This window comes from Helianthus annuus, chromosome 11 (assembly GCF_002127325.2).
Source record: "Helianthus annuus cultivar XRQ/B chromosome 11, HanXRQr2.0-SUNRISE, whole genome shotgun sequence".
Classification (NCBI taxonomy): Eukaryota; Viridiplantae; Streptophyta; class Magnoliopsida; order Asterales; family Asteraceae; genus Helianthus; species Helianthus annuus.
The window spans coordinates 39,926,375-39,952,917 of NC_035443.2; positions in this window are offsets into that span (position 1 = coordinate 39,926,375).

Below are 26,543 nucleotides of genomic sequence, written 5' to 3' on the forward strand. Positions count from 1 at the left end.
CACGGTGGTAGATATAAGTGGTTGTGCTGAAAAAGACATTGTGAAGTTTGTGTCACAGTCTTTCAAGGGTGAAGCCCTAGCATGGTGGAAGTCGTTGATTCAAGCCACCGGAAAGGTACCTTTGTACAACATGTCTTGGGAACAATTTGTTACCCTAATCAAGGAAAACTACTGCCCTTAGCATGAGGTTGAAAGGATAGAGTCTGATTTTCTATCTCTGGTAATGAAGAACCTGGACTTCCAGGCTTATCTCACAAGTTTCAATACCTTGTCAAGGCTAGTTCCTTACCTTGTGACACCTGAACCGAAGAGGATAGCCCGTTTTATTGGGGGTCTGGCCCCAGAAATAAAAGCAAGTGTCAAGGCCTCTCGACCCGCTACATTCAGGTCAGTAGCTGACATATCTCTGTCCCTCACGCTGGACGCAGTTAGACAGAGATCACCGAGAAATTCGGATGCCGAAAAAAAGGAAACGCGAAGATGATGGTTCGCGGCGCTCAGATAAGAAGCGCAAGGGAAATAACGACCACAAGAAAGGGTCGGGATCCAAGAAGGGAGATCAACAGACGAGTGATAAACACAGGTGCAAGGTTTGTAAGAGGCACCATTTTGGGAAGTGCAGGTATGAGTCAAGATCGCAATCCCAGCCGAAAGCGTGTGGAATTTGCAAGTCCCCAGATCACAAGGCATTAGACTGTAAGAAACTTAAGGATGCCACATGCTTTAATTGTAACGAGAAGGGACATCTTAGGCCCAACTGCCCGAAACTTGCGAAAAAGGCTGAAGAGGGAAAGAAGACCAACGCCAGGGTCTTCCAGATGAATGCTCAGGAAGCTATGCAGAACGATAACGTGATAACAAGTACTTTTCTAATAAATGATGTCTACGCAAGAGTATTATTTGATTCTGGGGCAGACAAATCTTTTGTAGATAACAAGTTCTGTGAATTATTAAAATTACCTGTTAAAACCCTAAGTGTGAAATATGAAGTGGAATTAGCTGACGGAACCATAGAAAACGCTTCGACTGTATTAGATGGATGCGTCATATCCATTAGGAACCACTCTTTTCCTTTGTCCTTATTACCTTTTAAGTTAGCTGGATTTGATATTGTGATAGGCATGGATTGGTTATCGCATAACCAAGCCCAGATAGTTTGCAATAAGAAGCAAGTGGTGATCAAGACTCCGTCTGGTGAGCCACTTGTTATTCAGGGAGATACCCAATATGGACTGCCAGAGCAAGTGTCTATGCTCAAGGCATCCAGATGTCTGAAGAAGGGTTGTGTCATCTATATGGCATAGGTAACCATTGATGAACAGAAACCCAATATTGAAGATATTCCAGTCATTTCTGAATACCCCGAAGTTTTTCTGGAAGAGCTACCTGGTTTGCCACCAGATAGACAAGTAGAGTTCAGAATAGACATCATCCTCGGAGCTGCACCTGTTGCTAGAGCGCCTTATAGATTAGCACCAACAGAGATAAAGGAATTGAGGACGCAGCTAGATGATTTGCTAGCCCAAGGTTTTATTAGACATAGTTCGTCTCCATGGGGAGCACCAATCTTGTTCGTCAAGAAGAAAGATGGTTCGATGCGTTTATGCATCGATTACCGTGAGCTTAATAAGGTCACTATTAAGAACAGGTATCCTTTGCCCAGGATCGACGATCTGTTCGATCAGCTACAAGGAGCGAGCTACTTTTCCAAGATTGATCTAAGGTCAGGCTATCATCAGTTGAAGGTCAAAGATGAAGATGTGCACAAGACCGCGTTTAGGACTCGTTATGGTCATTATGAGTTCATAGTGATGCCTTTTGGGCTCACTAATGCACCTGCCGCATTCATGGATCTCATGAATCGCGTCTGCAAGCCTTATTTGGACAAATTCGTCATCGTCTTCATCTATGACATCCTCATTTATTCCAAGAACCAAGCGGACCACGAAAAGCATCTTCGCTGCATTCTGAAACTACTTCGACAAGAGAAACTTTACGCCAAATTCTCAAAGTGTGAATTTTGGCTTCGTGAAGTCCAATTTCTTGGACACATGGTTAGTGATCATGGTATCCAAGTGGATCCCGCTAAGGTTGAAGCTGTCATGAACTGGCAAAAGCCAAAGACGCCTTCGGAGATTCGTAGTTTCTTAGGAATGGCAGGATACTACAGGCGATTTATTGAAGACTTCTCAAGAATTGCAGCACCCCTGACCTTACTCACTCGCAAGAATAGCAAGTTTAACTGGGGGCCTAAGCAGCAAGAATCCTTCGATATTTTGAAGCAGAAGTTGAGCAATGCTCCCATGCTGACATTGCCTGATGGGATTGATGAGTTTGTAGTTTACTGTGATGCATCACACACCGGGATGGGTTGTGTGTTAATGCAGAAAGGCAAGGTCATTGCCTATGATTCACGTCAATTGAAAGTGCACGAAAAGAATTACACCACCCATGACTTGGAGTTGGGTGCCATTGTATTCGTATTAAAATTGTGGAGGCATTATTTGTATGGAACTAAGTGTGTGATCTATTCTGATCACAAAAGCCTTCAGCATCTGTTCAACCAGAAGGATTTGAATATGAGGCAGCGACGCTGGATGGAAACTCTGAACGATTATGACTGTGAAATAAGATACCACCCAGGAAAGGCTAATGTAGTCGCAGACGCCTTAAGCCGAAAAGAGAGAATAAAGCCAATAAGAATCAATGCCAAAAGCATTGAAATCAAGAATAGCTTGAATGAAAGGTTGTTAGCTGCGTAGAAGGAAGCTGTGCTGGAAGCTAATTATCCTGAGGAAAAGTTAGGAGTAACTGAAGAACAGTTATCCTATGATAAGGACGGGATGTTGAGATTGAATGGACGAATATGGGTTCCTGTTTATGGAGGACTTCGGGATGTTATCCTTAAGGAAGCCCACAGTTCCAAATATTCCGTTCATCCTGGAGCTGATAAGATGTACCAGGATTTAAAGGCAAACTATTGGTGGATAGGCTTAAAGAAGTCTATAGCTTCTTACGTAGCTAAATGCTTGACGTGTGCTCAAGTCAAGGCTGAACATCAGAAGCCGTCAGGTTTGTTGCAACAGCCTGAAATTCCCACTTGGAAATGGGAAATGGTGACGATGGATTTCATCACCAAGTTGCCAAAGACGAAGAAAGGAAATGATACTATTTGGGTCATAGTTGATAGACTGACTAAGTCAGCACATTTCCTACCCATTAAAGAGACTTTCAGCTCCGATATGTTAGCCCAACTATATGTGGATAAGATTGTATCCTTACATGGCGTACCAGTATCTATTATCTCTAATAGGGATACAAGATACACATCTCATTTTTGGAAGAGTTTTCAACAGTCTCTGGGTATGCAATTGAATTTTAGTACAGCTTACCATCCCCAGACGGATGGGCAGAGCGAGCGCACCATTCAAACCCTGGAAGACATGCTTCGTGCATGTGTGATTGATTTAGGTGGTAGTTGGGATAGGCATCTACCTTTGGTCGAGTTCTCCTATAACAACAGCTACCATACCAGCATTCAGGCTGCACCTTTTGAGGCACTATATGGTAGGATGTGCAGGACGCCCATCTGTTGGGCAGAAGTAGGAGACACTCAATTATCAGGTCCTGATTTAGTCTTTGAGACAACGGACAAGATTGTCCAGATTTGCGACCGCCTAAAAGCTGCCCGGGATAGGCAGAAGAGCTATGATGATAAGAGGCGAAAACCTCTCAAGTTTGAGGTTGGCGATAAAGTTTTGCTCAAAGTATCGCCCTGGAAAGGGGTGATGCGATTTGGTAAGAAAGGAAAGTTAAGCCCGAGGTATATAGGACCATTCGAGATCATTGAATGTATTGGATCAGTGGCTTATAAGTTAAACTTACCTGAATAGCTCAGCGGTATTCATAATGTATTCCACTTCTGCAATCTGAAGAAATGTCTAGCTGATGAATCACTAGTCATACCACACGCAGATGTGCATATAGACGAGAGCTTGAAATTTGTGGAGAAACCTGTGTCGATTGAGGATCGACAGGTAAAAAGGCTTCGAAGGAAGCTTGTGCCTATCGTCAAGGTGAAATGGGATGCCCGTAGAGGTCCTGAATATACGTGGGAGTTAGAGTCCACAATGAAAGAAAAATACCCTCAATTGTTTCCATAAATCTCGAGGACGAGATTTCTTTTAAGGGGGTGAGGATGTAACACCTTGAAAATTCATGTCCAATAATGTATAAACACGTGTCATAAGCTCTGAACGTGAGAAAGAATACTTTAGAGGGACTAAAGTTGACAAACGGGGAAACTATGTGAATATAAGGGTCCAAAGTGTCAACGATGGATAATTATATTTAAAAATAGCCCTACAAGATGTTTATACCTTCAAACGAATAAATCATGGATCATAGGAAGCTAAATATGAAAGAAAGTGTGGAATTACAAACCACAAGGGCTAAAAGTGTCAACATGTGCAAAGTATACCTTTGAATGACCTTTTGGCGGACCCAAAGCTTTGTAACGATAAAATATACTCACTAGAATATGTGGTTAAAATTTCATAAAGTTTCGTTATCGTATAAGAAAGTTATGATCAAATTCGTGTACGAGGGGTTAAAAGCGTCAACATTGAATTCTAAGGCCTTATGAGTGTTCACAAAGTTGGTCAAGGACTTACCTAAGTTAGTAAAGGCCCTAAGGCCCTTAAAAATAAGGTTAAGAGGTCAAAAGTGCAAAAATAGAGCTTAAAACCACGTTACAAAGGACCAGGGACCAAAAGTGCAAAGATTGAAACTTGTTTGGCTGGTTCAGCAGGTCCAGGCGGCCCGCGTAAAGGTCCCCTATGATCTTACGCGGCCCGCGTCAGAGTGCCAGCGACAGAAATAACCTGCAGCTGCCTGTTAAAGCTGTTAACCGACTTAAAACGTTTGTTTACATACCAGGGGCTGCCCCAATGGTATTTCATGCATAGGGGGCACCTGTAATGATCTTGTATCAATTGTAGACCATGGTGGCAAAGGAGCATAAGTTGTGAACAATTTGTTCATTCACTTGCATAAGTTCACAACTCAACTTCTGGAGCTCTCTGATCAGTAAGCCAACTTCCTAGTGGTCCCTAATCCTAATTAGGACTCTTGTAAGTGTCCTTAACCCTTCTAAATTCGTTTTAGCTTAGTTAATTAGCTAAAAGTCAAACCGTCGTAATTAAGGTTTGACTTCGAGATTAGTCAATAATTTCTCAGTAATATCTCGAATTAAAAATACCTTTGAGTAGGTAATTATGTGGGTAACAAACCCTTAAAAGGGTATTTCCAGATTCCCACTCTAACTATGTTAATTGTCGAGTCAAAGCTTATCTTAAAAAGTCAATAGAATGCTTATTTTCAAATTAATGCATATTTAGCAATGTAGGATACATGCAACCTGTTTGATCATTAAAATAACTTGGTAATTAATGTAAGAACATGTTCCAACATGTTCAACTCGATGATTTTCAGTTTAGGCTCGGTTTAGAACCGAAAGTCGCATAGTTTGACTTCTGCTTTGACTTTCAGTTCTGACCCGTTTAAGCCAAGATTAGGATTGCCTTAAAGCTTCCTTTGGACCTATATACATGTTAGTGTAACCCCCTGTGGTTATACAACTTGGTTCATTAGACATCCTATGCACATGCATGTTTCCGTTAAATGCTTATATGTTGACCATCATGCCCAAATGATCTTAAAATATGATTTTTGAAAATGTAAAAAGGTAGACACCTTAGATACTGATTTATAATCTTGCACCTAAAATTTGAGATCAGCTTGAGGTGTAGATTAAGAGTTATGCTCATTAGCGTAATTGGAAGCTTCTTTAGTAATTAATTAGCATAAATTGCATATAGCCTATCTAAACCCAAATTTTTATAAAAAACTTTGTACCCACTGTTATAAAATAATATTTTGGGATTTTTAAAGATTTTTATTAAATTTAGGCTGAGCATAACTTAATGTTCTAAGCTTAATTCGGTTTATGCCGGTTTTGCCCTTTTAGGCTATAAAATGAGTTTTATAAACTCTATTGACCCCAAACCTTTTTCTACTGATCTAATATGTTAATAAAGTATTTTGAGTCTTCTGGAATTTTAAAAATATCAGCTTTTTATGCAAAACCCGGAAATGGCTCCAAATCGCCTTTTTAAGCGATTTTAACGCATAAGTATGTATTAGAACCTCTTTAAGCATATAGGGTTGGAACCTACTGATGTACTTAGCAAGATTTTATATTTTAACAGTAGGCGAATATTTCAAACACAGAATTACAGTTTTGACCCTTTAAGCATATGTGAAATTACTAAAATGCCCCTACAGAGCATAGAATGGTTATAAGTAATAAATTTCACATATATATGGTACCCTACTGTTATAACTTAGTAAATTAAGTATATTTGCTGATTTAATCAGACTTGTAACTCAGGTTATTATTTAAACTCTTTTTCACCCTTTAAAATGACCAAAATGCACTTATAAGGCATAGTTTGGGTTTAAAACCATTTGGGGCATAATGGAAGATATCATTCTGATATCACAACATATTTTCGGCATATTAACTTCAGAAACTTGTATTTGATTCTTATGGTTACTTGTTACGCACTTTACGCGTGCGGATCGGCTTATGTAACTAGTTTACCCATTTTAGCCGAAACGGATCAAACCATATCATTTCGGACTCAAAATCCAGAATGTGATTAAGTTACCCATATGAAACAAGCATGCAAGCTTGTCGGGTCAAAACCACATTCTAAAACAGTCTTCGCCTTATCGTGCGTTTAAGACCGTAACCTGTATATAAAACTAACCGGTCTAAGCTTAAGACCCGTTAGGATTCTAATAGGTTATTAAAACCTTAATTCCAGATATAGGAGCCCAGTAAAAGCTACGTGCACTTGCTGTATTTTATTTATACTTTGCTCAGGTAAATACGTTTAACTTATTTTCCCTTATATGGGCTTGGGATACGGTATATAAAATACCACTTGGTCGGGAAATTGACCTTAATCGGTCGGTGGTTAAGTGTTGTCAAATCAACCCATTTGAAAATGTTGTTTTGTTTGTTTAACGCCTTTGGGGGTTTAATGACCATGTCCCGGATATCCTTGGCATCATTCAAAGAATGGCCACGACCTTAGCACACGGGTGTAGGCGTACACCCGTAGTGCATTTCAATAAAGTATAATCGTCGGTCGAGAGAAGTCTCGCGGCAGAATTATATTAAGTGGTGTGTCTAGTAATCTTTAACCCGGTACGACCCGGGCAACTGAACGCATAACAGACATGTAATTCTTTTACAAGATTATAAGCAAATAATTATCCCAAGTTATAAAAAGTTTTGTGCCGTGGGCATTCAAATCAATTTTCAACATTTTTCAAAATGAGTCAGTTAAATTGTATTTACCAGTGTAAACTGACGTATTTTCCAAAAAGGCTAAGTGCAGGTACTACGCGTAATAGGCTGGCCACTCCTTAGCATCAGTATAAGTAGGGGTGTTCAAAAGAATCCGGATCCGAAATCGAATCCGAAATATCCGAAAATCCGTATCCGAAATATCCGAAATTTTGGATATCCGAAAATTTGGATATCCGAAAATCGGATAATCCGAATTTTCGGATTCGGATTCGGATATGAATTTCAAAAATTTCGGATAATCCGATTATCCGATATCCGAAAACTAATTATTTTTTTTATAAATATATATAGTATATGAGCATTATATTTAGTTTGGAGTATTATAAAAATTAGTAAAAAAGTAGTAAATAATTGTATTCGTGTGAATTTATGATTGTTTTTAGTTTTAAATGTTGGAAATTTGGAAAATCGAATATAAGTTTAGTTTTAATCTATATACGAAACATATTTTTTGATTTCTTTTTATAAATTCGGATATCCGTTTGGATATCCGAATCTGTATCCGAAATTTCGGATATCCGAAAATCGGATATCCAAAATTTCGGATACGGATTCGGATATCAATATTCACTATCCAAAATTTTCGGATATCCGGTTTTCGGATATCCGAAAATCGGATTATCCGATCTTGAACACCCCTAAGTATAAGTCTCGCAAGCTTAGGATGCATGAAGTCTGTTGAATAAAAGTCTCCTCTTTGTTCGATCCGCCTGTGATCTATTTCAACTTTTGTGATACTGAATATTACAATTTTATTTAGTTGAAATAAATCTTTCTTTTGCTTCCGCTGTGCATTTATATTTTTATATTGTTTGACTATGACGATATCAACTACGTCACGGAATCCCCCACCGGTGACACGTGGAAAATAGGGGTGTGACATTCAGCCTTAGAGGCTGGGGAGGTTCAGCCTTAGAGGCTGGGGAGGTTCAGTCTTAGAGATTGGGGTAAAATATATGTTACAAAAGGATTACTTACAATACTATTGGTATGATTAGCCTAGGAAAGAACCATAGATCATGTGATAGGGTAGGCGGATACTTAAGGCCATTAATCCTCGTCGTAGGACCGAGGGACATGAGTGATAGATCTATTTGGGTGTAGCGAGCTCCATCCATGAGTCCGCAGAATGGGCCATGTGGTGACTATGTCTTCCAGCCGAAGCCCGGTAACAAATTTGCTAGGTTTGAGTCTTCCTACACCGTCACACATATCAGTGGCCTTGCAAACCATTGGTGATCTTTTCCTTGTTTGCTATCATACCGGGACTTTCATACATACATACTTACATAAATACTTGATTTATACAAATTAAATATCATGTTTTATACAAATTCAAGGCATAGGATTATGCGGGCATGGAGTCAAAGTCAGGGTGGGCATTGACGGTTATACAAATTTTACAAATACAAGAGTTTACAAATACATGGTTTTACGAACATAATGCGTTACAAATACAAAGTTTCCATATAACTTGGCAAGAAAATGATTTCTAAATTCATTTTCTCAATATTATTTCACAAACCGGTTATTCAAAAGATTTATTTCAAATCTTTTACAAACAAACTATGAACTCGCTCAACTTTATGTTGACTTTTTCGCATGTTTCTTTCTCAGGTTACTTTTCGGAAATTATGGCACGGTTGGAATAGGAGAACCATGAAGAGTCGAGTTCTTAGCGGGCGTTCAATTTCTAGAAAGTCTTAGCTTATTTGCTTCCGCTGTGCAATGAAGATACCAGTCCAGTCATGCCAGCTCTGATAATTTTGGGGTGTGACAGATGTAGCGACACAAGTCTGCTTCTTGCACTACCATGTGACTAGGCGATTTCCTAAAAACTGACATCTAGCCGTTGTGGATTTGCCGTCAATTTTGCAGCCACCAAAATCAGAATCACTGAACACGATCAAGTCGAAGCTATTATCCCTAGGGTACCAAAGACCGGTGTCCAGGCAACCCTTCAAATAGCGAAAATTCCTCTTTACAGCTGCTAGATTGATATCGGGCGAGCAAGCACGTAGGATAGATTATGTCGGGCCTCGAGGCTGTGAGATACATAAGAGATCCGATCATTGCGCGATAAAATGAAGAGTTAATGCTTTCACCCTTCAAGTCCGGAGTAATCCCGTGATTCTGCGGAAGTGGGTTACCAATGGGCGTCGCTTCGGACATCTGGAACCGGCTCAAGATGTCTCTGACATATTTAGTCCGATGGATGAATATTCCAGACTCCGTTTGTTGAACTTGTAGGCCCAAAAAGAAATTCATTTCCCCCATGGCGCTCATCTCGAATTTCTCCTACATAACATGCTCGAAGTCCCTACACAAAACATCGTTAGTTGAACCAAAAATAATATCATCTATGTATACCTGAACCAACAGAAAATCTCCATCTTTTTCTTTGATGAAAAGCGTGCAATCGATAAGACCCTGGCGAAAACCGTTCTCCAGCAGATAGTTAGATAAGGTTGCGTACCAAGCTCTCGGTGCTTGATGTAAACCGTAGAGAGCTTTGTTGAGCAACCAAACCCGATCGGGATGAATAGGATCTTCAAAACCAGGAGGTTGTTCGACATACACCTCTTCTTCAACCACACCATGTAAGAATGCACTTTTCACGTCCATTTGATAAACCTTGAATCCCTTGAAGGAAGCATAGGCTAGAAAAATCCGAATAGCTTCAAGACGTGCAACCGGAGCATAAACTTCATTGTAGTCTATCCCTTCAATCTGACTAAAACCTTGAACAACTAATCTCGCCTTGTTTCGGACAACTACTCCATGGTCATCTTTCTTGCATTTGAAAACCCAACGGGTGCCAATCTTCTTATAGTTTTCAGGTTTCTCAACCAGTTTCTAGACACCTAGCTTCTGGAATTGTTGCAGTTCCTCCTGCATAGCTTCCACCCAAGAATTATCTTTTAACGCTTCTTTCCAAGACTTTGGTTCTTCTTGAGAGACATAACAGGCGAAGGACCAATCATTCTGCAAACCCAATTCTCTAATCGCTGCATATAAGCCAGCGTTGTTGTTCCTCAACTGATTTCTCGTCTGCACGCCACTATGAACATTACCAATAATGTTTTGCTGAGGATGGGTATTATGGATTCTTGTTTCTGCATTATCTGGAACTGGAACATTTATACCCAGATTTTTGAAGTTGAGATCAACAACCAAATCAATACCCTGAACTGGCGAAGAGGATGATGCTGTAGCTTCAGCTGTTTTAGGACAGTACTAAGGAGGTGTTGCCTCAGAAGTACCGTGCACAGCTGTTGTAGGAGCTTCTTGGTCTGCATCGAGAAATTCATCATCCTCTGAAGATTCGTTCAGTTCAGTAGCATCGTGAAAATCCTCATTCTCGAGAGCATTATTATTAACTGATGATGACTCTTGATTGTTGACAAGAATGGGACGAACCAACGGTGAATCTGTGGCGTTGTCACTCTCGAAAAACATATGTGCCGCAGCATCCACTACTTCTTCTTCAATATTGATCGAATTGAAAAAGTCATCGTACTCAAACATCCATGGCTGACCCGGACATCTGACTGGCAAGGTGTGCCTTTGTACTCTGACTTCAGACCATTCCTCGATCCTTTTCATTTCGAGATTCCAAACCCTTAAATTTGGGGTGGCATACCCAAGAAAGTATCCCTCAATTGCTTTTGCCCCAAACTTTCCATCCGGATCGATCAAAGTGCAAGGAGCCTCAAACGGTTCAAGAAATTGTAAGTCTGGTTTCCATTTGTGAAGAAGCTCAAAGCTGGTCTTGTTGTGTCTTTTTACTATAAGGACTCAGTTCAACGTGTAGCATGCAGAGGCCATAGCTTCACTCCAGAAGGGAATAGGCAACTGTGACTCTACTAAGATAGTCCTTGCAGTTTCGATCAATGTTCTATTCTTACGCTCAGCGACGCCATTTTGTTGAGGAGTGTATCTAGCACTGAATTCGTGAAGAATACCTTTGGATCTATAGAACTCTTCCGTTGGAAACCATTCCTTCACTAGTAATATATCCGCCTTTATCTCCAACAAAAGCAACATAACCTCCACTAATAGATTTAACGTCGTAGAGAAGCCTCATGTTGCCTGTCATGTGCCTGGATGCCCCACTATCAACAATCCAAAGACTATTGATAGTTCCTCCTGGAACACCCTGCACATGAACTCAAATGATCAGTTGGAGATGGGGACCCAAGCCTTCGTGGACTTGGGTCTTCCATTTTCATCGACAAAAGTTATTTCGACTTCGCGATGATTTGGAAATGATGATGCTCCCCCTGAGTTTGTGCCCAATTTAGGTTTCCATGTCTGTTGAGTTTTACCAGTTTGATTGTTTGAAACTTTAACTTCATGATTGTTTTAAGTTTTTGAAAGTTTTGAAATTTTTGGTTTAACTGAAACAGATTGTTTTTGTACCACATTGATTTTAAAAGCTTTTTCAATTACCTTGATTTGCTTGTGTTTCTGTTTCTTCTCCCTTTCTTTCACAAGACGGGGATCTTGTTTTGGAGAAACAGATCGCTTTTGGTAATTTTGTTCACGGGGAACATCAACTTTTGCTTTTAACTTATGAAGATACGGACAATTTCGAATTATATGTCCAATTTCACCACACTCGAAACATGATCTTCGTTCAACAAACCCCGAAGTGTCATGTTGATGTCTCGTTGATGAACTTTGTGATTTCGAAGTACTTGGTCCTGAATTGCTTTGACCATCTCTTTGTAAAATTTTAACTTGCTAAATATAATCTATGTTAGATTTTTTTTCAAATGTTTCAATTTTATCAGTTCCCTTCGACTTCACAAAGTTCACCTTCTTGTACTTTCTTTGGTTTTGTTCCTTTCGACCCTGAGCTGTTGATTTTCCCTTTGGTTTGGTGTGATTTTGCTGAAATTTCTCTGTTGGTAATTTTTTATTGCCAAAATGTTTTCGATTTTCAGCTTTTGGAAGCGGAGGACATTGTGTTACCACAACTCGTGAACTCGACTCTCCCAAAAACTTACTTGTCGAATCTTCAAAAACTTTGCAGATTAGTGATTGATTGACATTTTTAATCGGAAAATCTTTGTTTGGATAAACTTTATCATCACCAACTAGAGTGTATAGCAAATTCACACTCTCGGATTCTTGTGAAGAAGCGGACTCAACCTGAACAGTCTTAGCCGGTTTTGCTGGAGGATCACACAGAATGTGATTCTCGAGAAGTATGTCCTCTTCTTTGATAACTGCTTCAGACTGTGCAGAGTCAGCATCGGATTCATCATCTGAAGAATCAGCATCCTCAACAATGACTGGAGGATCCTGATTTTGTTCAGCAGTTGATACTTTCGTATCTGCTGACCCATCCGAATCTGACGACACTTCCTTTGTGTAACCAAGTCCAGCTGCAAGTTCCTCAACACTTAAAGGAACAGATGGCTCAAATTGGGGTTTATCTTCCTCATCAGGCATGGCAGTGTAATTGTGTCTAACAGGTGGAGGACACTTCTTATAGCCAATGCACGTGACATCCCTTTTCTCCTTCTGTATGTCAATGATGTGATCCAGCACATACCTAGAGTTTGAGTAACTATTTAACCTAAGCTGGATCGCCTCATTTTCACACTTGACACAGGCCAAATCCTTTCGTGCTTCCTCGAGCCTAGTGATGTAATTATTTATAGCAGTTTGTTTTCTTGAAACTGTTTTTACTAGCTCGGTTTTATCTTCTCTTAATGTGTCAATTACTTTCTTAAATTCTTTTTCATGATTTTTTATGGAACAAGTTGGCCTCTGTGCATTTCGCGAGATCCACAATCAAACTTTGATTGTGGATAAATGTCACGTCATACTTGCTTTGCAAATCATCATATTTGCTTTGCAAGTCAGACAATTTCCCACCCAAATCAACGCAATTATCTCATTTATCAGATTTAGATTCATCGACACATACCTGACTTTACGAACTGCCAACATTAGCCATAAAGGCTGAATGATGAGAAGAAAAAGAAGAAGAGTAAGCAGGTTGATCCACCAGAATAGATCTTCTGTCATTTCCTGCTTTAGCTTCCCTTAATAGCTCCTCAACATCTGCATCAATGGACTCATGTGACACTTCATCCGTGCCGTCTTCTCCTGAACTTGAGGTTTCCTCATCTAAGCTTCCACTATAACCAGAACTGTCTTCATCAGAAGATTCTCCACCACACGCGTGTTTTAGATCCTTTACAACTTCAGCAAAACAAGCTGTACCACCCTGATGACCACCACCTAGTTGAATCGACCAGTCACAACCTTCATCAACTTGCACCACAAGAGCTCGTTTGTTGTTTGATGGACCTACTTGATGAGTACTGTTTACAGGCATTAAGGCACGCTCATTATTCCTGGTTTGAGTCTGATTCTGTTGATTGCTTTGATTTCTGAACGGATCCTGGTTCCCATGCTGAGCTGGCTTCGTACATTCCCGTTTGAAATGACCCCGTTTACCATAATTGAAACACTTGACCGCTTGTTTATCGAACCCATACTTGGTGTCCTTCTTGCTTTCCAAGCTAGTTCTACCAGTTCTTTCCATGAAGTCTTTTGCTCACCTCACAGCACTAGCAAATGCCCACTTGATATCCATCAAATCCATTTCATCCTTATCTATCTGCTGATAATCTTCCTGAGTCAAATTGATGTTCCCAATTTGCCCTGCTACCAACCCACAGTAGGCACTCACCAAAGTGTTTAACTGCTCCATATGTTCCATTGCCACCTCAACACTCACTTTCGAGAAACTTGAAGTGTCTAGCCGAACTGCGTTTGAATTAGTTGGTTGACCAGTGTTGACTTTTGATGAAGCATTTCCATAGCAGGCTTGTTGTTGACCTTTGTAGTTTGGATCAAGAAATGATGGTACTCCAGTAGACTGATAGCTTTGCTCTGGGGCAGCTGGTTTAGGTGTTCCATACATATCGGTGCTCGAGACAAAAGCCGTTTGAAGCTGAGCATGTTGAGCAGGTTTTGTAACTGTGCTGGTCCCTCCACAGTTTCCATAGTACATCTCGGGATTTTGTGGAACCGGCACTCTTTTTGCCTTCCTGATTTCCTCTTGATCTTTGTTCTCCAAGAGTTGAATGAAATCATGGATGTTGGTTGTAGCCAGCGTGCCATTATACTTCAGAATCTCCAAGAAACCATTCCATTGAACTGGCAATGCATCGGCAAACTTTGGGACAACCTCTTCCGGAGTTACCACTACCCTAAAATTACCCATTTCACTCAGCAGATGATAATATCGACTTGTAAGATCTCCCAGCGACTCCCTTTCCATACACGTGAAGCCGTCGAATTCCTTTTTGAGCAGATCATGTCTCAGTTTGCGTGACGGTGCATTTCCGTGACCTCTCGCCTTCAATGCATCCCATAGACCTTTTGTCATTTTGAATCTCACAAACTGATGATAAATATCTTTGTCTAAGGCTTGAGTTAGAATTGAATATGCTTTCTTTTCTAAATCATATGCCTTTTTATCTTCGGCAGAAAGATCTCCAAACGTTGCAGCATTTGAATCGGTTTCTTCAAGTGCTTGATCGAATTCCGTGGTAAAAGATAACCACAACTCCGTGTTTTGCCCAAGAACATACGTATGAAACCTTTCTTCCCAACCGGGATACTCGTTCATATGCATCAGTTTTGGTGGACGGTTGTTATTACCGGTTTCATTTTCGCTCAAAAGAAGACTTTGTATACTTTGATTTTGGTTAGTTACAAGTGTCCATTGGTTTGCTGTAATGGAAGTCATTTGTGCTGATGACGAGGTTGTGGGAGACTGAGTCCATGAGGGTACTAAACCTTTACCCGTATGCATATCCGCATTAGGGTCAGGTTTCCAACCCCACCAATTTGAACTCATGATGTAAAAAAACACCTAACTAAAAACCAAGTAACACTCTCACTGTAAACTTGTATAAACAAAAATCTATTAAATAATAGATCACAATTTTCAAAATCCTTTTTTTTAAATGGCCCACTACCTAGCAGTCCACTAATGACAAATTTATGAAAAGGAATGGCCCAATGAAAAATTGGTAATAGATTATGGGCCACGAAGACTGGGTAATTGATTACTAAAATTTTTTGCTAACTAATTTAATTGTTTGTCTACGAACAGTGACTTTGGCCCAATGAAGTCAAGAGTCCACGAAGAGTGATAATAGTTTGGAGTCCACGAAGACTCGTAAGTCCAATTAATTCCAACAAAGATTGTTTGTGATGGACAAAACTTGGATTTTGTGAAGGCCCAATGAAATTTTCATTTAAAACCCAAAGAAGAATTAAAGTGGATCATTAAAGTCACGAAGACTGTTGGACACGAAGGGTGATACGAACAGTGATTAGACTACGAAGGGTTTAATGTTGAAGTCTACGAAAGGTTAATTGTCAAAGTCACGGGCTCCTCGTCAACTGTGGTTGGTGAGATTCCACCTTTTATAGCAAGTCACTTTTTTTCTAAATTACGAAAGATAGTAGGTAAAAACCCAAAGATAGTTAAAGACAAACAGTTTGAAATCTTCCTTTTTCATAGGCAATCTTATCCTTTTCTTGCCAATCTTTTCAAAACAAACACATGATTTAACAATCAAAGCAAGCAACAGACAACCTTAAAACCCAGAATATATGAAGATGACAATGAAGAACTTGATGAATTTATGAGTTTTCCAACCAAGTCGTTCACCGGAAAAAATGGTGTTATGAGATTTTATCCTTAAAACTTAACACAAATCACGTTATTGATTATCTCCACCATTTTTTAACAACTTTCAGCCAAAACATCAACAAATAACATCAAATTTTTGGGTTTTAATCCAGATTTTTATGAACCAGATCTGGGTTTCCAAGAAGAGCTCAAAACCCACTCGAAAATCACACCGAAAACTCGGTTTTAACAAGGATGAGAGCCGTGGCTCTGATACCACTTGTGTAACACCCTTGTTATTATTTTAAAGGTTTTCGTATAATTAACGAAAATAAACATGTAATTACGATTGAGTATCCTTAGAAAATACGAGTAATTTAAAACTTTTACAACTTAAAAGTTTTCAACATTATATAAATAAGTTCGTCGTTTAAAAGTTACGACGTAACGCCATGCGGAAGCTTTAATCTCGTGTGTTCGGTTCTTCTTCAAGATTAAAGCTTCCGCATGACGTTACGTCGTAACTTTTAAACGACGAACTTATTTATATAATGTTGAAAACTTTTAAGTTGTAGAAGTTTTAAATTACTCGTTTTTTCTAAGGATACTCAATCGTAATTACATGTTTATTTTCGTTAATTATACGAAAACCTTTAAAATAATAACAAGGGTGTTACAAGTTGGTAATCAGAGCTCAAGATTAAAAGAATAAAGTGTTCGGTTCGAGGCTTGATCGCAAATCCAGTAAGTACATGTATATCAATGGCTTAGTATGATTAAAGTGTTGAGAACAACACATATGGTTATCGTGTAATACACGTTACACCAATAAAAACGATATGGAGTAGATATAGTCAATGAAATTACACGCGTTGATGCATATAGTAGAAAAGCCTTGTATTATAATACGGGCATCCTTTAATGTCGAAATTACTAACTGTTGTATATGTTTTAGTTGAAGGACACTCGCATATGAAGATAGCGAGAGTTTAACAAATCACGGATTTGACAGAGGAACGGTCCAAAGTATGCTCACCAAGGGCCTAAATCGCGTAACGGTAGCGAAAAGGCTAATAGCAAGAGAAGCCCGTTAGGGCAAGCATTACCAGGTGCACATTTTAAATTTAATTGCACAAATAGTAATATGCAACAAATATGTAGAAATTGAAAGTTGCATATGTAGATTAAAAACTTTGAAAAAACCGAATAGAAAATGTATTCGGGATATTGTTTCCAAGAGAAACAAATAGAGGCATTACTTACATAGGGCGTGATGTGAAAACTATAAAAAGGTCATGCGTGTCATGTGTTAATCGCTTACTCTGGCCAAGTAAGTAGTGGCATATGATACCATGAACTTCTTATAGCGGACACATTTACATCCGATGTAGTAAGGGCAGGGTGAATGGGACTAACTTAAATGGTACCCAAATGAATCAAATAAATAAGATGTTTAATAGTAAACGTAAACGCAAGTTGGACGACGGAAGCGTATTACGTTAAAATGACGAGCCCGAGAGAAGGGACAAAGATTGAAGTAAATGAAAATACAAACCAACTAATGAGAATGCTAAGGCATGGGAATAAAGTTTTGACTGACATAAGTGATGAAATTCACGTGGACAAGTCAAACAAATTAAATAATGAATAAAGGACTTAATTGAATAAAAGCGATGGATTTTGCTAAGACGACCAAATAAATTAAAATGACGTCTAAAACCATATAAGAATGGTTACTTGATAATGATTACGGTAAAGATACCCGATGGACGGGTAGGATTGTGGGTGAATGCGTAAACCGAGAGACGGGAATGCAAAATAGAAAGTCCAAAGACTCGGAATATGAGTCATGACTAAAAGATGACAAGATTTTTCGCAAACATAAATTTTGGTAATTACGTTCAACCATTTCAAAGTTGGATGGGTCAAATAAAGAATGAAGTTTGACATTCATAAGTGATGAAAGTTCACCCAAAATGAGTTAAACGAGTCAATTATGGAATAACGCTTAATATAATAAGAAAACGCACACCGGTGAAACCGGAAAGCTAAAAAAACAATAAGATAGAAGGACCGGGTAATGGGTTGTAAAGGAGTACAAGTAAGAACCGGGTAACGATAAATGTAGGGCAAACCGACGTGTAATTGACGTTAGAAGTCAAGAAGTCGGAAAGATAATTCGAAAGAAAACAATGTAGCCTTAGACTACGGTCAAGGTTAAACGAAATCCAAAAAGTAAAGGTGAATAATTCTTAACATAAAAAGCGGTGCCTTAACGCCATATGCGTATATAAACGTATACGCATTTGAATAAAGGCTCGAATAAAAGATGATCTATGGGATCATCATAACCTACGGGATATTAAGTAGTGTAAAGGTCTACGGGGCCAAAATGACCCACGGGTCATGAATTGAAGCAAAGGGATCATAAGGGCCTCGCCTTAAAGAGGTGAAAGCTTAAGGAAATAGCCTACGAGGTTAAGTGAAGGAACCTACGGGTCGATAGTGTAAGGTGAGGGAACTTGTTACGATTCCCAGCGTAAAACGAGAACGGAAAACAATAAATTATGGGTTGTCAATTTCCTTGATATGAGTAATTGACATAGTTAAAGAGAAAAGCGTTAAACTAAAATTCAGTTTTAGTAAGAAATAACGTTTTGACAAATATGAATACTATAAGACGAATTTGGAAATAACAAATATCAAAGAGTATGGGTCTTAACATCGATAGGTGCGAGACGATACATTCGAAAAGAAGAAGTATGATAAAGGAACGTTGAATTAAACTTAAACGTGACGTGACACGCTCACGGATAAGAAAAGAAATATAGAAAATGATCACGTTGTAACGTGAGTTACGGGGTACGAAGTGACGGTGACTAATTAGTCTAGCCGGTAAAATTATTCAAAGTTAAGAAAGCGTCATAACAAATACAAGCACTTGTTAATATAACACAAGCGTGGGATAGACCTGTTAAAAGATTAACGAGACTAAGTGGTCAAGTGACAACTCAGTCAATAAAGATAAAGGGTTATAAGCTGTAAGTAACGGCCCGCGAGGCCTTACACATGAAAGGCGTACGCGTCAGTATACATGAAAATTTTTTACCAAAAGAAACGGGAGCCTTGAAAACGAAACTAGGTTCGATAGATTAAACCAATGAACTACGTAAATAAGGTTTTGAGGACGAAACCTCTTTAAGGGGGATAGACTTGTAACACCCCGAAAACGGGTTTGGTAATCAAACTCCGTTAATACTAAAAGACGGGTAAAGTACCATTAGTAGTAAAAATAACCCGGTAAATATTTGGATTCAAATAATAAATCCTAATAATTAAATACAAGCGAATAAAAGATTTAAGGAATTGAGTGTATAAGACCCCGAGTTAACGGGACTTAAAATAAAACGGGTTATAACTTCCGGGACCCACTAAGTAACTAGGAATATCAACCTAGTTAGTTAAGTGTTTCAAAATAATAAGAAAATTGGGTTAAAACATACTATATGCAACTTGGGTAAAGTATAAGGGCCAAAAGTGATAAACTTGAAACAAGTTTTAATAAAATAAAACACAAAACACCAAAACACACACCTTGAGTGTGTGTTCTGGTCGAAATTTCTAGAGAAGCCAGGAGCTCCCATATTCAAACCCTAACAAGCTAAAATTCAAGCAATTGGAAGGGCAAATCACACCCAAATTGAAATCCAAGCATGGATTAGTGATCACCTCAGTGAAATGATCATAAGGTATGTGAAATTTCGTTGAATGATTCCAGTTGAAATTCTGAATCAATACTTGAAACTCGAAATTTATGATGCATGATAGTTGCTTGGATGAAATAGGAATGAGGTAGTGATTAGGGGTAAACCCTAGTCAATTACTTGTTGAAATTTTGCTTAATTCTTGCGAATTCACAATCACCATTGAAGGTGATAAGTGGGTTTTGTAAGAATATGTTAAACACTAGAATTTTGATTGTTGTTCTAGTGTAATTTGAGCTCTAGGAAGTGAATTCAGATTTTGTTAATGTGAAAATTGATATGAACATGCTTAATTGATGTTAAGCTTGGCTAAATAACTAGTTATGAAAATTGATTGTTGATTTTATGGAATATGCCCACAAGGTGTTTGTTAAAATGTCCAAATGAATGTTGCCATAATGAAATTATGAAAGAAACGCGTAATTGGCTAACTTGGCTAACTACGTGTAATACGGAATAATATGGGTTCTAAACGTGATTTTTGATTGAACCTATTGTGCGTATAATATGATTGAAGTTAGTTGACTATCGAAAGTCAATTTAACCAACGTTGAAGTCGAATAGTAGTTTCGACATAGAATTCGTAAGAAGGAATAGTCGTATGCGATAATGACTAAACTAACCGTCTTACGAATTATGATGATAGTTGATGCTCGACAAGCTAGGTGGAAGCTTGGGAAAAGAAACGGGTTAAATGGAACAAGTACGCCGAAAAAGAGCATAACCGGATGCAAGGTAAGTGAGACTTACACACTTATGGTAGAATACTTGTGTATCTTATACGTTATAAATGCGATAACGGAAACATCAAAAATACGGATTTCCGTTAAGAATATCTTGTAGTGTTGACTAATGTAAATCGAAGTAAAAAGGATATCCATGGGGTAAGCCGATATGGGTTTAATTTGTGAGAAAAGAATTTAAGAGAAAAAGGATTTGGTAATGAAATCCGGGATGGGATGGATGTACGAATTGAAAATCAAAAATCATGTTTTGATTAAATAGGTAACGTTCGGCATATAGGCCAAACGGGTCGAATGGTGGTGATATCACCCTTTGACAATATCGACTAATGATTATCGTTGAGTTATATGATTTCAGGAGTCTATGTAGAATGGATATTTGCATCGCCATTAATTAGCGATTTCTAAAGCAAGGTATTAAAAACGGGTCAATGTATTGATCCGAGTCAGGTAAGTAAAATGGTTCAACTAATTATTTAGTACTTGAGGTTCTCTAAGAGTTAAACAAGGTTAAAATTGGATATTTGGTTATCTTAAAAATAAACCGAATAATTTAAGTTATAATCGTGGCGTTTTAGAGACATAATGGTTTCTAAACAAGGTTATAGTTAAAAGATCGGATTTTGGGTCAAACAAGTATCTAAAAGTCCTTCGTCGTAAAAGAAGGACCAAAATTGACCAAAACGCCCTTGTAGGTTAAATTGAATAAACAACCCTTAATGGTTGTTTGGAAACGAGTTTTATGGTTGAATAAATATTTAGAATAAGTATAGAAATCGAAGGGTAATAATCTTTAGTCAAAAGACTCTATATGAGTCTTTGCCGTAAAATGACAATCCGAGGAGTAAGACTCGGAATAAATGTATCTCTACATTAAATCCTCCACACATATAGTTGTAGTGGAAGATCATTTGATAAATATTGTGAAAATAAGATGCTAGAAATAAAAAGTATGAATTATGCGGAAAAGCGCTTAAATACCCTTAACGGGTCAAAATAAGCATTTAAGTACAAACGGGTTTAAGAATATACATAAACTCGTGAATTGAACCTAATATGATAGACAACATTGAAATTATAAGATTCATGTGAATTTGGGATCAAACAAACATGTTTGTTTGATAAATGCATGAACGGGTCAAAACTTTGTAAAAGGGTATTAAGTCGAAGACTTAAAGGTCTGAAATTTTGTTATGCCGGATGTTGGATTTCAACTTCATAAGATGGAGAATTAAATTACGGACGCGTAGGAAAAAGAATCGGGTAAAACGGATTAAAAACGAGAGAGTTATGCTCGTTTCCGTGAAATCGGGTTATGCTGGGAATCTGCAGCACCTGTTTAAGTAACATTCTGTGAAAAAGGGGGCTAGGCGTCACGCGACGCCCCTAGGAGTCACACGACGGCCCCCCTGAATCCCAAAAATGTTTAATTTTGTTTGTTTGACCCATATAACTTGTTTAAACTTGTTATTTAACTATCAAAACTAACTTTTAAGTTGGTTTTGATCATAGGTGATCGCCAAGAGTGCCCGGATGAAGATCAAGCTCGAAGAAGAACCGAACACACGAGATTAAAGCTTCCGCATGGCGTTACGTCGTAACTTTTAAACGACGAACTTATTTATATAATGTTGAAAACTTTTAAGTTGTAAAAGTTTTAAATTACTCGTATTTTCTAAGGATACTCAATCGTAATTACATGTTTATTTTCGTTATTTATACGAAAACCTTTAAAATAATAACAAGGGTGTTACAACTTGTAGGTCTAACTAGCAGAGGATCTAGTCGCCTAATCCTTGTATACGAACTGACCCGGTTGTGCGGAATCCAACCGGGAAAGCAAACCGAGATCGAGACACAAAATAAAGCAAAGAGACGATACAACGTTTAAAGCTTCAGATCTATTATGAACCACAGAGTTTTGTTTACAAAGATTACAAACGATAATGCTCTCACAAACTAACTCTGTTCTCTCGTGTGTCTCTCAGTTCTTTGTGTTCTGTCTGCTGTGTCCTCTCTCACTGTCTTCAGTCCACTGCTTATATAAGACCAGGTCGACGAAACTCTGATGGAGCCGACGAAACTTGAAGCATTTGACGAAACATCAGAAGCAGCCGACGAAACATCAATGTATGACGAAACTTTCATTGCGAAACCCATGTCTGACGAAACTTGTGTTTCATCAATGAAGTTTCGTCAACAGCATTAAGTGGAGAGTTTCGTCATGCATAAAACAGTTAATCTTCGTCATATGTGTTCCACAATCTTCGTCATAACAGCATGATTTTAAACAAATAGAGTTCTAATTTGTCTTGTATGAAATGCATAGACTATGAATTCACGTGGACTTCAGGTGCATTCATTTGATAATTCATTCACATGACATCATCATGACATCATCATGGTGATGTCATGGTGATGTGTCGGCGGGAAACGGTTCGCGGCTACTCGTGCTTCGCATGTCGATCTCTGGAGCGCACGATGGAGGAATGTCGCAACGTCGGTCTTGAACCAAACCTAAACGAGTCGAACAGAGCTTAGTCGAACCGAACTGAGTTGCGTCCACATAAAGTGTATCAACAACGACCAAGGAGGTATGGCCCGTATCTATGTGCCAACATTATTCTCAAGAAACCCTAATCCAGGCCCATACAACCTATGGTACAAACCGTACTCATATACTTCGTACGACCTGTACTGGCCTCATGAAACCCAAAAAGGCATATTTAACAATTATAATACTCGAAAATGGGTTGTAAGCGATTGTTGAGAAGGAGACTCAAGGCTAAGAAGGTTCGAGACGTGAAGATCTAACATTCGGTTAGCGAGGAAGCTTGCTAATTGGTTTATTCATTCTTTTTTTTTTTCATTTTTTCTTCAATTTTAACCTTAATTACTCTTTGTTTTGATGTTTTGGACTTAAACATGGCTGGCTAACCACTTTATAGCTGGTTAAGCATGATGAATCTTTGTGTTTAGTTTGTTTTGATGATGTTTTGCTTATGAATGTTAACTATAGTGTAGTTCATTATTTCAAACTGGTGATGCATGTGGTTGCATGTTATTATTAATCCTTGAGTCAATTTGTGTGGTTAAATCAGTCTATCAATGAAGTAATAGACAAATTGATTATTGGGTTGGCTAAATGTATGAACTACCTACGGGAAAGGTCTAAATAAATACATCTAGAAACTAGTTAGGGATTTTTTTTTCAAAACTGATCTTATATGTGTTGTAATTCACATGTCGTTGACCTATAAGAACCCAATTAAGAAACACTAAATCACAAGGGATCGGTAAAGTAAACTTGCTTCTTAAAATTGGATTGCTTATGTGTGTCTATAGCATAGGTTTTGTGATTAACCTAGTTGAGCTCTGATCTATCTACCACTTCAGCCACTATTAATAAAATATCTTTAAAACAAGTTTCGTAAGTAATTCATCTAAAAACATTCTTTTCACTAGGAGGATTCTAATGTCTAACTCGTAATCTTTCTAAATCTTGATTACAACTTCCTAAAAATTTGAACTTATTTTATGTACTTTCAAATATAAATGACTTTCATCAAATATTGATATAGGGTTTTAGTAAGAGTTATTGTGTCTACGTATTGATTTTGGTATCTTACCACTGCTATACAATATATTAATAGGTACACTTACCTGTTTACATGTGTAGTTTACTGTTTTTTTTTTTTTTTTTTTTTTTGTTATTTACTACATAAAACTGAGTCTATGCATCCAAAGTTTGTGATATTAATTTGTTACTATTTGTACATGTCATGCAACATCACAATCGACATAACAGCTCTATTATGGTTCTTGTGCGAAGAACGTACATTTTGCACGACTTTTCACACCATTTATGTTAGTAAATAAGGATTATGATCAAGAGTGAAGGTTGGAAGATAAAGAAGAATTCATAAGTCAATACCTCTTCTTATTTATGATATTTATGATATGTAGAAATATTAACTTTAATAATGATATTGCCTTTTTTATTGGGATATTGGATTTAAATATTCTTAATTTTTAGAGTAAACTGTCATTTTGGTCCCTGTGGTTTGGTCAATTTTGTCACTTTAGTCTAAAACTCAAACTTTTTGCATCTGAATCCCTGGGGTTTCAGTTTTATTGCCATTTTGGTCCAAAAATAAAATCAGGTCATATTTGTGTTATAAAATCCTGTTATTTTGTCATTTTCCGCAGGGGCAAAATTATCATTTCTTTTTTATAAATAAATACCATATTTTATAAGACAAATATGACCTGATTTGCCCCTGAGGAAAATGACAAAATTGCAGGATTTTATAAGACAAGTATGACCTAATTTCATTTTTGGGCCAAAATGGCAATAACACTGAAACCACAGGGACCCAGATGCAAAAAGGTTTGAGTTTTGGACTAAAGTGGCAAAAGTAACCAAACCTCAGGGACCAAAATGGCAGTTTACTCTAATTTTTACTAATTGGTCGATAGCACTCTCAGCTTTTGATTTGTACCATTACACACCCAACTCTCAAGTTGTTTTCATCTATTACTCCCAAACTAACTGAACCTTAACCGAATTAGTTGATATCATATGCCACGTCAGCAAAAAGCCACGTCGGATGCCACATCAGATACCACGTCAGCAAAAAGTGCCATGTTAGATGCAATGTCAGCAAAAATTCCACGCCAACAAAAAACTAACTGCATTAGGGTTCAGTTAGTTTGGAAGTGACAGAGAAAAATAAATTGAAAGTCAGGAGTGTTGTTTTATAAATCGAAAGTTAAAAGTGATATCGGCCAATTGATGAAAAAAAATAGGGTTACTTAAATCCAATATCTTATTTTATTCTTCAAGACATCATATTTTTTTTTTGAAAGGTATGAATTATTCGCGGATGTCGGGAGGTCTAGCATACGTTGTCTTAACCGGGTCCGCGCTAGAGAGCCCGCTCGCATAATAGATCCCTAATTTAAACCCCTCAATGAGAAACCGCTATCACCAAGACTCGAACTTGAGACCTTGAGGGGAAAACTCACCCGAACCCACCATAAGTGGAACTTAAATATCCGTGGCCACCACTAGAACACTAGTGATGGTTTTCAAGACATCATATAATGTTTTACAATATGAGAGAAATGTAATACCCAAACTATCAATTCATTTTTTTAGGTCTGGTAATTTTAATTCATTTTTTTAGGTCTGGTAATTTTAATATTAATAATAGGATCGTCCACTTATTTTTTATATGATAAAGAAATGTTTGAAGCTCATTATTTTTAGAAATCACATGTACTAGAGCATTTCTTGATGCGAAATAGATAACAATAGAGGTGCATGGACTATGTGACGATGGGGAGAAGAATGATCAGTTGAAAATATGAATAGTGAACCTTATGTGGGGTGAATGGAATAATAGTAAGGACACGATAGCACATGACTTTGTCCCTTGTTTGAATAACACATGACTACACTCCTATTTGTCAAAAACTAAAAAAGTTATAAAAAAATGCTTAAAACTAGTTAAAAAACGTAAAAAAATTTACAAAATTAATTTTTTTATTGGAATGGCTTCTACACATCTTTAAAATTAACTTTTTACATGTTAAATTGAATTTTTTATTATATATTTAACATGTTAAATGCATAGCTCCCTGATTCCCCATTGAACCTCACTATATATATATAGAAAAAATGTATCGTACAATATGCTTTAACGTACGAAGCGTATGCAATGTCAAATTCGCACGTTATAACAAAAAGTCGCATGATGTAAAAACAGAAGATCGCATGTTCAAAAAAAAAAATGAAAAGCGCATGTTTATAAAAAAACATATTTCGCATGTTATTAAAAATTTGCATGATGTTAAAGAATACAAAAATCGCATGTTATAAACCAATTTTCGCATATTGATACTGAATCTCGTACGTTTCG